Genomic DNA, 12,297 nt, shown 5'->3' with positions numbered 1-12,297 from the left:
TGTCTTACATCTATGTTAATATCTCTCAAGAAAGTTTAAAAGAAAGTCTGGACATTATGTCCTCTTTTCACCCAAGTATTAGATTTAATGACAAATTATTTTCCGGTTCCAGGGAACGACATAATAAACTAGAGAAATATACACAAACACTTTAATATTGCACGAAAAATAATTGTCTATTGAAGACATGATAGTTAACTTTAATAAAAAGAAAGTGATTTTTTTTTTCTTTGAACTCCTGACTCTTTTTCCTTTTCAACCCTGAAGGAATATGCATCGTTGAGTTAAAGTCATAAATCAGCTTAGGGAAAAGTCTCACATAACAATAATAAATGAGACATGTATTTGTCAAATCAGAGCTCAATACTCTCTTTGACATTTGACATGTAAATAGATACAGTTTCTACGTTAATGGAATGGATGGATTTTTCTGCCACGCAGCCCAGTCGGTTCAGTGACACTTTAACTGATATTTTCCAAATGTGCAGGTATAAGCAAACTCCCAGACAGATTTCTTACAGTTACAATATGTTTAAGCTAAAAAGCATTCCTCAGAGAGATTGTTTTACTTTTTTTTTTTTTTTTATTACACCAGTCTAATGTGATCCCTTCTGGCCTCTGACTGCACCCGTCCAGCGGGAGTTTCCGAATAAACCGAGGTGAACAAACAAACCCTGGGTGTGTCTCTATCTTCATTTTGGTTCCTGGCTTCAGTGTATGAGGCTTCCAATCTTGCCGTCTGAAAACATTCTTGTAGAGATGTCAGAATGGCACCGACAGAGACCAATAGGGAGGCGAGCAAACACATTGTTCATTCCTCACATATACCGCTCATTCAATTCTGGGAAAATTGCTCTGCCTCAAAAAAGGTTGTCATTATTTTGTCACTCTGTATCCCAGGTGACATTTATGGCAAATAACCTTACTGGCTAAAAGAAAGAGCCGGAGAGAAAGTACAAAGTCATGCTTTCAGGCTGAAAACAAGGTGGCAAATTATGGTAGCTGGGGGAAAAACTCACAATCAAAATACTTGAAGAAAATTGCGGAACTTAAAAAATGGATTCAAAGTGGAGAAATCATCACTTGAGTCGAGAAAATAATTTTGGCTGGAGATAAAAATCGAACCAAAACTCGGACGAAAAAAATAAACAGTAAGTCAAGAATATCGGCCTGAGTTTGTTTGTTTACGTTCTTTTCATGAAGTGGCAAAAATCAGAGCCATTTTCTGTTCTCTTGTTTTCACACAGACCTCATGTTTCCGTAACATTGCTGCAGCGCTGCAAGCAAAGGCAGCTTGCGGGAGGTTTTCAGGGTCATGTGACGATTATTTTCGCTATCACATGTGAGATCATTTTAAAAAGGTGCCATTAACTCTTTAAGCATAAAACATCTTTTGCAAAACAGCCGAAGCCTGGTTCTGAGTGCTCGTTCAAATGTCCTGCTCTCTACCTGCCAGGATGACAGATGGTTACATTACAGATGAAGCCAATTTAATTCGGTTGGGTGCTGGATGGTGTAAAGCCTGGAGGAGAGAAAACACCTGAGTTTCTCTTCACTTATCCTACAGCAGGTTTGCATTCACACCGACGAGCACACTCGTTTGCTTAATTGACGGCCGTTTTCATTTTCTTCCGAGGTTATTTTTTGTTATGCGGCTATGTATTAATATTTCTGAATGTGAGCTTGCACAGATTGCGCATAATTCCACTGGTGAGAATACCTGACAGCTCTTCAGTATTGACATTGTGGATTTCTAACTGGGGTAATGAGTTCCTTGCAGCTACTACAAATTAAACACAGCCCTCGAAGCTGTTAAGCAGCATATATTATATTAATGAAAATTGGAAACACTGACCCGAGCTGAACAGCTTAATCGGATGACCCAGGTCAGCTGGTATCAATGTTATAGGCCTCATTCATTAAAGAAAATCCTCAAGTCTTCTCTTGGGGCGTGTCTCTTGAAGTGTTAAAACCTGCGAGTCCGGTGCATGTCACTGGTAATTGATGGCGGTTCTCGTGGTTAAGCCATTTGAACTGCTCATGATGGAGCTAGAAGAAGGATGATATTTCTTCTCCTTTTCAAATGTGAAATCGTAATTGCAAACGGCGCAGAGCACCGACGCCTATGATTGAGAGCAAACAAGAAACAGAAGCGTTCCAATACAACTTAGTTTTCATGGGATTTTAGAAGATGCAAATATGGGGACAAAACATTTTAATCAAATAGTCTTAAAAGTTGAGCTTGGAGCAAGATATATTAGCGAATAAAAGTCGAACAAAAAGGATACAAATTTGAAAAAGTATGCCATACAATTGAAATGATCCTTCTTTACTTTAATGCCCCTAAATAAAACCCACTGCAACCAACTGCCTTCAGAAGTCACCTTTTTAGTCTGTGGAGTCCACCTCTGTGAAATGTAGTCTCAGCATAAATCCACACTGCAAAAACTGATCTAAAATAAGTAAAATGCTCTTAAAGTTAGCGTATTTATCCTTGATTTGAGTAGGTAAATAAGATTATCTGCCAATGGAATGAGTATTTTTACCCCCAAAATAAGATAATTAGACATCCTGCACATGAAATAAGATCATTCAGATGAATTGTTCCTATTTTAAGGGCAAAAATCTTATTCCTTTGGCAAATCATCTTATTTACCTGCTCAAATCAAGGATAAATACAGAAATCTTAAGAATATTTTACTTATTTCTAGTTCCGATTTTGCAGTGCAGATGTTCTGTGATTGCCTCAGAGCTTTGTTAGAGAACATTCATGAATAAACAGCATCATGATGACCAAGGAAGACTGCAGACAAGGTTCATTTATGAAACAACATCCCACACTTTCAACATCTCACGTAGAACTGTTCAATCCATCGTTTGAAAATACAAGTGAGGCGCAGTGCCAAACTTACCAAAATAAATGGCCACCTACACTTACAAGGAGAGCATCAATCAGATTGATGATTCTAAGAGGAGGAGCTGCAGAGATTTAAAGCTCAGGTGAGACAGGATGTAACCTACACAAATCTGTCTTTTATAGAACGGAGGCTTAAAGAAAGTCGTTGTTGGAAAAAAAAAAGGCAATAGAGAGTCCCATCTGTAATTTGCCAGGTATTTAGAAGACACAAAAAAAAAAAACAGAGAGAAAGGAAGGTACACTGGTGAGATGAGAGCAGAATAGAAGTCATTGGCCCACATGTAAAAGATTTTGTCAGGAGCCACCCATGCTAGCGGCAGCATCGTACTGCGGCTAACATGGGTGGAGCTGAATGAAGGACAATCCTGGAAGACAACCGGTTACAGGTTGAGATTGGTTCAGTCAGAGCTTCAAAGTTTAGCAGGACAATGGCAAAAAACACAAAACCATGCATGGTTTAAATCAAAACCAATTTATGTGTTAGAATGGCACGATAAAAATCCAGGCCTAATGCAAACGATCTGAGATCTGGGGAAAGCCCGAAAATGTACGTGATCTGACGCAGTCCACCCAATCTCACTGAATTAGATTTTTTTTATTTGTTGTTGCACATAATCAATATATAGTTGTGCAAAGCTGGTAGATACATTCGCCCAGCTTTGCACAAAGGGGGGGCTAAATAAAATGCACGCCACACACTTTCGATTCTTTTTGAAAACTACGTGTCATTTTCCTCCATAATTCCACTTCACTATGCTCTACTTTGTGATGGAGCTTCTGTGTCAGCCATTCGGTTTTGACACTGTACCACACTGACATGCACGTTTAAACAGACCACACATTTTTATAAGACTGTGCAAGATTGTCTTAGAAGCATTGGGCCTTCCAGCAATCATGGAACATAAGGCAGTAAAAATAGTTCAAAGAACCATAACAGCGGTTCTGAAAAAAAAAAAAAAAAAATCCCTTTCATCATTTATCTGCTGAACCTCTCCATCAGGAGAAAGTGCTTTGCTGGTACTGTACCATCATCACAAACAAAGACAGATTTTGCTGGGAGGGGGGGGGGGGGGGGGGGGAGTGCCTTTTGCCTGTTGAGGTAGATGCACAGTCGCCAGAAATGGTAATGACAATTCTGCAAAGCTCACCTGCAACGGATGTTGATTAAGTGCTGTCATGGTAACAATAGCACGCGATCAGCTTTGCTCGACACCTTAAGCATTTCATGTTGTCACCGCCTGAAGCAATGGATTAGTGGAAACCTAAAGTGTGGGCTGTCTCAGGATGCCTGCGTGACATATTGCTAAATGTCTGCCAGCTATCGAGCTGGTGAGGTTTCATCTGTGGCTCTAAAACAGAGTTGAAATTGATGAATGATGCTGCTTAAAAGGACTTGTTTAGAGTTCAGTGAGACAAGCTGTCCCAAATAGATCCAAAAGATCACATGTCAGCAGGATGCAGGGATATTCTTACTCAACCAAGGTTGTGTGTGTCAGAGAAATTGTATCCAGCTTCCTGATGGAGTTCATTTTTCCTTCCCAATGCCTCTGATCTGAGCTCCCTTGGAAATAGGGGATTTTATGGGAGGTGATGACATATCAGGACAAAACCTACACTGGTGTGTTTTACTGCAGGGAGCCAGCTGGGGTTGGGCAATGTCGTTTCGTGTGGTGTTTTGGTCTAGGCTTGTTTTTGGAGACGACCTCATTGTTCGGGACAAAAAAGGTGTGTCACCATCCTGTTCTGGTCACATACCAGATTACAGCCCATCCCAGGGGCGGCGACACACGATTCTTCCTCTTTTTTTCCTCATTTCTTCAACTATAGAGCCATTCCGAGCTGCAAGACAACTGGGAGTTTTGAATGAGGGATGCGGTATTAAATGTGTTAAGTACTGAAGGCTTTTTCAAGTGTAGAGGACAGAGCCGGGGATTGATCAGCAAAGGAACGTCAGCGTTTAACAAGACAGAGGAAAGGGGCCAAGAATGGACGGGTGGATGACAAAAGGAAAGGGAATCTAATTTATTCCCAGCAGCAATGACTGCAAAGGACATATGACCTGGGGCAGTAAGCAGATCTAAATCAAAGGTTTTTTATCATTACAGACAGCTCTCAGTCTATAATAGCCAATGTGCGCCACTTAGTGTCTGACATATAGCCCACCTGTAGTGTTCCAGTTACACGGATTAACGTTGCGCCTTATAAATCACATCGCTGATCTTCAGACTTTCATGCAAGTAACAAACGAGTGAGCCAACCGGGTCTTATTTGGATCACAGAACTTTATGGAGTCATGCTGAAACACCATGGGTGAAAGGCACGTCTTTGTGTTTGGGAAGATGTATTCTTTTTTTTTTATTATTTTTTAACCTTTTGCGATGCACGGAGAGGATGGGAGAGAGGGACAATTATGGACCTACCAGCTGAAACACAGAACCGAGAAGCTGTGCCCGGTTCGATTAACCCAGCCTTTTGAATTTTTTATGATTTGGTTCTAGATTTTATAAACAGGAACAGCTGAACATGCAACGGCCTGACCAGAAGCCAAATCAGTTTCTGAGAAGGTAAGTCTGACCCCGCCGCCCGTTCATGAGGCCTGTTGTGATCTGAAAAGCGGTCATGGATCTGAACAATCGAAATTATCCTGTAAAGCTCGCGTGTAACCACCGATACAGGCTTGCTGTTTGTGGAACCTTTCATCATTGCAGGCTCGTCTCTGAGTGAGACTGTTTTAGTTTAGTGCTTTGTTTTCACCTCGCCTCAGAATCTGGGTGAACGTTACCTGTGGGTATTTGTTACTTACAGGGCTAAATCCTGTTTATATTTCATCTAGAATGTGTTTCAGAGGATAGAAGAACTAATGTGACAGTCATGGCTGCGGTTGACACTTAAATTGCTTCCTGCTGCAGCAGAAAATGGAATCAATTAAAAATGTGACTCAAATGACACACAGGATATTTGTCTTCACACACACACACACACACACACACACATCAGCTGCCATAGTGATAGATTGTGAAGTCCCATAATGAGCCATTGTATCATCAGTTAACAGGCCAGAGAGGTCAGCAGGATGAATATTCGGCAGGGAGATGTTAAGGAGTCCAGTCGTGCGTTTTCCTTTCCCTCAGACCCGAAGAAGCGATCGGTGAGGGCAATATGACTGCCGCATGCTTGAATGTGAGGCGATTGGATATGGAGTCTGAAATCCCACGACAAGTGAGTGACATGTGCTGCAGACACAGCATGATAGGCTGGAAACAACATCAACAGTGCACCCGTGCTGGCAGCGACGGCGCTGTCAGCCATGCGTGTCTGACATATCATTTTATTTTCAAGATTGCACTATCTAGAGTTAATGGCGCAGCACACAAAGTGTTTTTTATGAAAGCAGAGTACAAATAGTTGCTCTTCAAATTACCCAACAGCATGAAATTACACTACCCCCATCCCCAGCCCCCCCCCCAAAAAAAATGTTTTGGAAAGTGGCAGTGTTACAAGATTAGGGCTTTTGGACAGCATCATCTATTACCCAGAGAGAGGGAGTTAAGTGAACGGAGAAAAAAAAGTGCTTCAGTAAGTTTTCAGGCCCGTCTAAGCCAAGCCCAAATTAACCGCTAACAGTTTGACCTACTTCATACCCAGAGGGCCTGCAGTTTTTTTTTTTTTTTCATATTTGCTGATGAGGCTAAAGAAGAAAGTTGCATTAAGCATGGGGTGGAAGGCGAGCTTTTGCTAAACAAATAAGTGGGAAAAGTGAATAAACAGAGGAGGGCACAGCCCGCTTTGCTGCACCATGTATAAATACATTTTAATTGGCCTTCTGACCTTTGCCAACATAGCTGTAATTGATGGGCCTACGTCCTCCACCACGGCTGATTGCAGGAGATGGCATGATTATAGGCGTTAAACTACAGGAATGAAATATTCCTAAAATAATAAAAAAGAGAAATTTTTTACCACATGTTGAAGCAACTAAAACAAGTCTTTAAGGGTTTAAAATGTCCATGTCAGCACCGATGACAAGGACAATGGAATAAGAATAAAACAAATCAAACAAAGCCAGCATTTCTTTAAATGATCTCACTCAACTAAGCCTGAAACCCCAAGCAGCGACAATGGCTCTGACAGCATATAGGTTATCAATTTTCTTTGGTAACTTCATTTAGATTTTTGAAATTGAAATAAAAAAGACAGCACAAAAGTATATAATTTAGTTCCTATTTTTGCTCTTTGATTTATCTTGGGGTGACATTTGGGCAACATGTGTCTTTCAAAGAAAAAGCTCCACAGTTTTCTACACAACAGAATCTGAACCACACTATTTTCAGACAAACTAATCAAGAGAATGTGCAAAAGTTCAAATTAGTAATTAAACTGCTAAAAATTGGAGGGATTCATTAATTCCTTCATTGAATTTAAGTTTGAAAAACATTTCTTTTTTATGTAGGGGACTGATTTTTCTCCAGACTTATCATTTAATGATTGAGTATTGTTATAACAAACCAAAATAAAAAAATTTTTTTGCAACATAATCAATCACTGTTAATGAAAGACCAAGAAAATAAATCTGTAAATCAGAAACATTTCCAACCTTTCAACGCCATAGACTGCTCAGACTGTTTAGATTGTGAACGGTCTGAGCAGCTTGCTCAAGGATAAAACAGTTTTTCTTTCTTTTTTTTTTTTTGCTGCCGGTGGCCAATTTACAGACATAAACACCTGGTTTGTGAAGCAAGAATAAAATGTTTTATTTAGTTACTATACTGAATCGCCACTATTTGAAGACATGCAATGTACTTGTGATGAGTGAAGCAGTAAATGAGCCAAACCAGAGGAGGAAAAACTGCAATGCAATTATTTTCCAACTCAATGCACCCTCAGCACTATGATGTTTATGTCTAACATGAGAGCTCCTAAACTTCATATACAGCACCTTTAGACATTATAAAAGTGTCCCAATAACATCTATATTGTTGGACAGAGTCCATTACAAAATTACCAATCCCCTCCCTCCCCTCTCCCGCCAAATTGATCTTAACACTGGACACTTTTATTGGCATTTTATGTGATTTACAAACACAAAGTGATGCATAATTATAGCATGGAAGGAAAAATGGTATGTGGTAGTGTTAGTGTTTACCTCCCCAATTCAATGCGTTGATCACCTTTCTCTTCAATTACAGTTGCAAGTCTTCACATATATCAGGACCCATTTGTTCCGTTCTTTGAAAGCAGCCGAGTATCAAGTCAGGTTGCGTGGAAGGTTTCTGTACGCATCCATTTTCAAGTGTAGCTTCAGATTCTCAAATAGTTTCACACATGAACAGGCTTTGATTTAAACCAATCAATTACTGCTTTGGTTGAATGTTTGGGGTTCTTGTCCTGCTGAACGATCCGCAGTTTTCACAGATGCATTTCCTTCCACTTTTGCAGCAATTAAAGTTTGCTGTTTGCCCTTTATTATCTGTAGCTGCATCCAGATTTCCATTAACTCTGAACTCCTTCCCTTCTTTCCTGAAGAAAGTCAAAGTGGCTGGTTATGTTTTGGCAGATTAGCAGTTGTGCCATACCCTTTCCATTTTTGGACAACGGACTAAACAGTTGTTTTTTTTAAATAAGTTGATTAAAGTTTACAATATCGCCTTATAACCTACATGTCCTTTATAGTTCTTCAAAGTTTTTTCTTCACTGACCTGTAAGGCACTTCCCTTGGTCTTCATAACGGTGGGGTTGATCAGTAATGTTTTCTGTCAAATCTTCTGAGGCCTTCAAAGTGGCATACACTAAAGTGACCTATATTCAGTAAATAGGTGACTTCAGAAGGCAACTGGATGCACTAGGTTTTTAGGGATATACTATAAAAATAGTTCAAAAACATTTATTTTCCCTTCCACTTGGAAAATAATCCTCTACTTTGTGTTTATTTGTCACATAAAATCCCAATAAAATAGACTGACCAATGGTTCAAGTAGTACACGTTTTTTTTGCAAGGCCCTGCATGCGAATTGTTCTCGATTTAGGTCAGATTAATCTGAAAACAATTTTAGTTGTTAAAAATGCTCTGTGATAAAATTGCGTTTTTTAAATCTGTGTTAATTAGCTGCAGCACCAGAAGTGCAAAGAGGAGCTGGCGTCTGATCAAGTTGAAGCTTGATCAGACATTTATGTTTTTATTTTATCCCCGATGTAATAAAAAGAAAAAAACATGAATATCTGCTATTCGAGATAATTTGAATCCATGTATACAGCCCATCACTTTCATGTTGGAACACAGCCTGTACAGTCTGACTTCAAACAGGGACAATACTGCGGCTCAACAGGTTCCCATATTCGTTATCTTTCCCCATCACCCGAAACTTCAGTTAAAAACCTGCGCAGAGTTCTTCACTTTATGTCAAATTTATCATAGTCGCAGTCCAACTTTGCAAACTTGCGTTTGTGGAAGGCTGATTGCAAGAGATTAGATTCACAAACTTTACAGTGTGCTCTGTTTTTTGTTAATAGTAGATGCATTTGTGATACAGAAAGTAAAATAGCTTTTAGAGAGCACTGCAGAGCATTGAAGGAGAAAACAGACATCACAGTGAAGGCCTGCTGTGGCTCGATAAGACGTTTTTTTTTTTTAAAAAGATTCCTTCTGTGCTGCGTTGCAAGAGAAAGGTTCCCGATGTGGATGAGAGTCTGCAGACCAACAAACAGTAACATCAGGAGGTGGATGAAGACGGAAACTTACCAAACAGAGCAGAGTACAGTTCTGCCTGTGGGTGTTTCTATGTTTACATCCCTATTGTTGCATTTCTTAGCTTTTTTTTCCCCCATTGCAGTGCTGGGAAACATTAGTTTCCCATCGTGTCTTTTTTTAATTTATTTTAAAAACCACAATGGGAGTTATTTTAGGCCACAATCACAGGACATATCTTAAAAAATGTAGAGGGAATAAGATTGTTTGGTCTTTCTGTGTTGCACTGTTCACACAAGAAAATCTGGATATTATCTCACAGGTTCATAGGGAAAGTTCAGGACTTTAGAGATTAAGTTCTGTTTAAACGTCATAAGAGGTTGATATTTCCCTGGGAAAAGATACAATTCCTGTCGTTTTTATTTGAAGTACATCAAATTTAGCTGGTCTTGGAGGAAGAAGCTAACAGCTTGTCAAATAGTGACCAAGATAAACGCCTTCCACCATCTTCAAAACGGCAGCAGTCATGTCAGTTTACGGGAGCCCTATTTTATGAACCTTTAAACCGATGTCATGTTTGCACTGGGAGGTTGTTTACAGAAAAGTAGATGATAGTGTCTGCAGAATAAGGAGGTGGGAGGTGATGCATCAGCGAGGGTTTTTTTCTATGTGAAACAAGTGCTATCAACGGAAGATGAACTGTGAATCATTTTCAGTCAGGTTAATAACCCAATATAAAGCATGGCAGCGTAAAAATCAATAAGATAGCTTTCACTTTTCTATCTACATCACTTACTTTTATCTCAGACAGTTACTCTAACTGGGAAATGCTTTACATCTTGTGTTCTCAGTATACGTTTTACACATGGAAAAACTTTGGTGCCGCAACGCCTCCTTTCTTACAGGCCTCTGTAAATACCCATACAATCAGAACAGTGACTTAAAGGGGACATGTCCTGGTTTTCAATATTTCCTTTTCACAATGAAATCATTCAGATGTGGTCTAAATAAAGTGGGACAGAAATGCTTTGGTCTGAGTTCCTTGGTATTTTACCTCCACATTCCCCCTTTTTAACCCCTGTTCTGAGGTGCGTCTGAGAGGGCGGTTTTGGTGCTGTCTCTTTAACTAAATGGCTTGGGCAAAAAAAATTACCCAAACATACGAAGATGTCAACGCAGCACCTGGGCAGACTGAATTAAACTTCTCTTCACGCCTAGAGACTCCATAAACACAACAAAAATTATTTAAGGGCTAAAACAGTGGATTTTGGATATGTCCCCTTTAAAGTTCGCAACACTGATTACACATAAACCGCTATGATGTTTTTGAGTCTGCACTGTCACCGACCCCTCTGAGAAGAGCCACTACCTCGAAACTCCGAGTCCAACTAATCTGAATTTAGGCAAAAGGCTGCTTGCACACTGCTCTCCACTTCAAAACCCGTTCTTGTGTGGCGCAGTACGGCTTTGCCGAGCTGAGCGACACGCATAATGCGGCGCTCCACCGAGCATGTCGCCCCGCGTCTTGTGCCCAAGTTAAAATTGTTTTCATTTGGCTGCAGCACTACGAGACACCATCTAGTTACCTGTCCACAATAAACAAACCACAAAAAAAGCAGTAGTGTCTTAATATCTGGAGCCCTTGACATAATGTGACCTAAACAAAAACGCTGTGATGTTTTTATAAATAAAAAAAACGGCTGTTTTCCTTACAGTCACTTTACTCGGTTATCAGTGAGTACCATGTGATGGTGCATAGTAAAACATTTGTCAACAATTGATGCTTCGAGAAAGGCTCCTTCTACTATCTATGCAGCCAAATAAAAATGTCTACAGATTTATCTGGAGGCGATAAGCTACTGACTGCTTATATTATTAACACAACCACACTTCAGAACTTCTAAAGCGTCCTTTTTGGGATATTCTATTAAATGGTAAACGGACTGAACTTATATAGCAATTTTCCAGTCATACTGACCACTCAAAGTGCTCTATTAATACTTTAAAATGTTGCCAAAAGTTCATTCACATCAAAGGGCCATAGATAATTTCAAATCATGAAGGTCTTTTTTTAAAGATGTGTATTAGTGAATAAATGATAAAGCCAAATGTGTAGTTTAGGTCTCCTTTCAATTCTTGTTTAAAAGCTGTGTTAAAGTTGCTCAGAAAAATTATATTTACAGCGCTGTAAGTAGTAAATTATGGAGGCGCTTTGGCCTCAAAGTTCATACTATTTATAGCAGAGACATTGAGAGGCGTCGCTGCAAACATTGCTGGAAATGAAAAGACCTGACACAAACTTTGTCACTTAGCCACTGCGCGGCTAATCAATTTTTCATGCCTCAGAAGTCAACAGGGATTTAATTCATATAACTGCTGGGCATCCAGTTTTTACTCTCAAGATCTATGAAAAAAACTGGGTGCAAACACATCTCGCGACGACCCACACAAACACACACACACACACACACACACACAAAAGTAAACAATATTTAGTAAAACAAACAGCACTGCAAACCCCCGAGAGGAAATGGAGGCTCAGTACTAAAATGTGGGATGTGGTGGTGCTGCTCTCTCCCTGACGGCAGCCCAATCTGCTGGAACCCATCCCCGTGGAGGGGTTTTTATGTGAGCCCTGTGAGCTCACAAACCCACACATACACACATTCTATTACTGGATGTGTACTCATCAGACCGT

This window comes from Fundulus heteroclitus, chromosome 23 (assembly GCF_011125445.2).
Source record: "Fundulus heteroclitus isolate FHET01 chromosome 23, MU-UCD_Fhet_4.1, whole genome shotgun sequence".
Classification (NCBI taxonomy): Eukaryota; Metazoa; Chordata; class Actinopteri; order Cyprinodontiformes; family Fundulidae; genus Fundulus; species Fundulus heteroclitus.
Note: the sequence above shows the minus strand (reverse complement) of the source record.